A 3,316-nucleotide genomic window follows, 5' to 3' on the forward strand; every position below is an offset into this window, starting at 1 on the left:
CAACACCTTGGCTGGGTTTGACCATGGTTTATGTGCAAGGGCGGGTTCGTTCTCTTCTGTGACCCCTGGATGAAGTCACAGTTGGATCTGATGAATATGAGCTCACTGCAAACGCTGCTTCTGTTGAGGAGAGAGAAGAAAGACCAACGAGAATCGAATTATTACTATTGCATGAACACAGAAGTGGGAAATGCCTGTGAAAGGTACAGGACTGCTGTAGAGAGAATGGTGGGTCAAGGACATGTCCTGGGTCAGTGATCCCAAACTTTTCCCTCTGGGCCCCTTTGGCAGAAGAAAATATAGAAGTGCCCCAGCCCAAACCGTCATGGCTCATTATTTTTACTTGTCTTTTGCCCCGTCCACATGGAGACGAATTCAGGAGTATACGCAGAAGTTTTTTTGTCGTGTTGGCATTTCATCCACACGGAAACAGCGTTTCGGGTGACTGTAAACGATACTTTTTAAAAAACGGGTCCCAGAGTGCAAAAATCTGTAAACGACTACTGTTTCATCTCCGTGTAGACGGCTATACGCATCTTTCTTGAAACTATTACGTCTCTAACAGCATAGCTCCCTTAAGGCGTCTGCACGGGTCCGACCAAAACAATAATAGCGGAGTACATGATTGTGTTCGTGCTGCAGAAGCTACTGAGCTTGTTATGGCTTTACAGAAAAATCTGATGCTCCTTTACCACCACCACGAAACGCACACACCATATGTTCTTAAATCCAACGCGGAGAACAACCAGAGAGCAACTAGAAGAAAGTTTGTGTCAGTTTTGTGTGATCTTCTTCTTCTCTTTTGGTGCATTTCCATGGCAGCAACACAGCACCACGTACAGGCTTGGCCTATGCACTACAGTGTTTTGAATGGTTCCATTGGTTTCATGCTTACACGGATATTTCCTGGAACAATCCCGTCTTTACAGAAAACTTTCTCAAAATGAAACGGCAATATATCGTTTTTGTCTCCATGAGGACAGGGCCTTTGTTTAAGTCATCTAGATTGATTATGAGTCTGACATTTGCCTGGAAATCCTCCACAAAATTTGTAGTACTTTGCTAGCACCGTTTTTATTTAGGCCCCGTCCACACAGAGACGAAAATGATTTATTGCTGTTTCATTTTGAAAAAGTTTTCCGTAAAGACGGGATCATTTCAGGAAATATCTGCGTAAGCACTGAAAACGCTGTCGTGCATATGCCAAGCCTGTAACACTGCCATGGACATCTGCCAAATGAGAGAAGATGACAGAAAACTGACACAAACTTTCTTCTAGTTGCCCTTCTGGTTGTTCTCCACATTGGATTTAAGAAGACATGGTGTATGCATTTCCCGGTGGTGGTAAAGGCTTCTCTCTTTTAATGCATTTCTGTGGCAGCGTTACAGCGCCACGTACAGGCTTGGCATATGCATTACAGCGTTTCCAGTCGTTTTCAATGGTTCTGTGGTTATGCGGGTATTTCCTGAAATGATCCCATCTTTACAGAACAATTTCTAAATGAAACGGCAATATATCGTTTTCGTCTCCATGTGGACAGAGCCTTAGAGAGGGTGAGGGGTTCAGATATCTGGAGGGAGCTAGGAGTAGACCCCCTGCTCCTTCGCTTCAAAGGGAGCCAGTTGAGGTGACGTGAGCATCTGATCAGGATGCGGCCTGGACGCCTCCCTTTGGAGGGTTTCCGGGCATGCCCAAAGGGAGTATATGTTTGTCTCCTCTGGACTGACTTGCTCAACTTGCTACCGCCATGACCCAGCCCTGGATAAGCAGCAGGTTGAATGGATGGATGTCCTAGGTGGTTTCTGTGGTAATATGATTCATAGAAATCATAAGGGAGGAGGGTCATTGACCTTGACCTTTGACCTCCAAATTCTAATCAGTGCATTACTAAGTCAGAGTAGATATACGTGAAAAGTTTTAATAAAATCCCTGAGATCATACAGCCCTCCTTAGACACAGCTGAATGTCATGGATTGTTTACAAACCAGCCGACTAAACCCTGCATTTAGTTAGAGGCAGTTACCTCAACATTACTGCAAATACGGAATGGAGTACCACAAGGCTCAGCCTTCGGACCACTGTTATTTCATACAGGGCAATCAGAAAGGACTCAGTCCTGGTTGGTCCAAACTTCTTCCATGTGAGAATCCTGGAGGCCAATGTTTTTGTAGCCTTCCTCAGATCTGTGCCTGTCAGCAATCCTGTCTCTGCAGCTCCTCTGACCTCATGGCTTGGTTTCTGCTCTGATATCATCGTCACCTGTGAGGCCTTCAATAGAGAGAGGTGTGCCTTTAAAATCAAGTCCAATCAGTTTAATTTACCACAGGTGGACTCCAGTCAAGGTGTAGAAACTTCTCAGCAAAGATCAGAGAAATGGGAGGAACCTGAGCTACATTTACAGTGTTGTTTGGGTTTTTACCACCATATAGTACCAGGCTGCAAGATAAGAAAAATGGGGAAAAAATTGTGAAGGAGGTTTGAATACTCTCTGAAGGACCTGTATGTAATGAAGGCCCCCTGCATTTTTATGGCTGTTTTTTATATATTTTTTTATTGTTACACACTTTAATGCCATTCTTATTTTACAGCAGTCTTACATAGGTTTTTTTTTTTGTAGTGTTTTTTTTTGTGTGCGTGTGTTTTACTTTTTCTGCAGCACTTTAGTTAACGTCACTATGCTGGCGTATGTACAAATAAGATTTGTACAAGAAGATTTGGCACATATTTCATGGACACAACCCACATACTCAGCTCTGCTGCTCATCCCACAAATGCATGATCCTTACAAATGTGGCATCATTTAAAAGGCTAATGAACATGCTTTCCAACGGTATAAGATTTATTGCCAAGAAGCGTCGTTACAACAAAGAAATAATGTACCAAACACAAATTGCCTTACTTTTTGTTTTAAGTTTAATATGGATTGGATTCGTGACATTTTAGTCTTTGTTCATCTTCCCAGTCCTTTTAAATTATGTTTTATTTATTATAGTGAAGAGTTATCTTGTTTTTATCCATGTAATTTAGACAACCACCAGTTTTATTACTATCAGTAATTCTGACATAAGCTTATCTGATTTTAAGTAGCCTACTTTAGAAATGTTAATATTTCTATTGCTTACCATATTTATATTTTTTTTATCAAAAAATATGCGTAGAAAATATTAAAATAATTGAACAGAAATTATCAAAGAAAGAAAGAAAGACGTTGTTTATCCTGTTACACTGAGGTTTGGGAGCGGAGACGTATCCTTTAAACTGATTGGCTGATTCGCACGTCAGTCAAACCGTTCATTTCCGGTAAGCTCTGTTGCT

The sequence above is a fragment of the Cheilinus undulatus genome, linkage group 21 (genome assembly GCF_018320785.1).
Source record: "Cheilinus undulatus linkage group 21, ASM1832078v1, whole genome shotgun sequence".
NCBI classification, from domain to species: domain Eukaryota; kingdom Metazoa; phylum Chordata; class Actinopteri; order Labriformes; family Labridae; genus Cheilinus; species Cheilinus undulatus.